Here is a 355-nt window from a genome sequence, read left to right as displayed (position 1 = left end):
ATAAGCATGTATAGTGTGGTGGATATATTATATTTTACGATTGTGATTCACGGTCTTGACAAAAAATGAATGTACACCACTTAAGTTTACGATAATGCGTTTTTGTTCGTAAAAACGGAATTCACCTAAGTATAGGATTACCATTCGACATCATTAAACAAACCTTCAGCAGCTACACCCATCGTGTGGCTAACGAAATAAACGTATCTACAATGTTCTATTAGAATTCATAATTTTTTTTTTCAAAACATGATTTAAAAATGTTTTTTCTAAAAATTGTAAAAATCCACATCCGTATATTGTGTCGTACGAAGAGTCTTATACTCATATACGATATTAGAGTTACACAGTTCTA

This window comes from Acyrthosiphon pisum, chromosome A1, assembly GCF_005508785.2.
Source record: "Acyrthosiphon pisum isolate AL4f chromosome A1, pea_aphid_22Mar2018_4r6ur, whole genome shotgun sequence".
Classification (NCBI taxonomy): Eukaryota; Metazoa; Arthropoda; class Insecta; order Hemiptera; family Aphididae; genus Acyrthosiphon; species Acyrthosiphon pisum.
Note: the sequence above shows the minus strand (reverse complement) of the source record.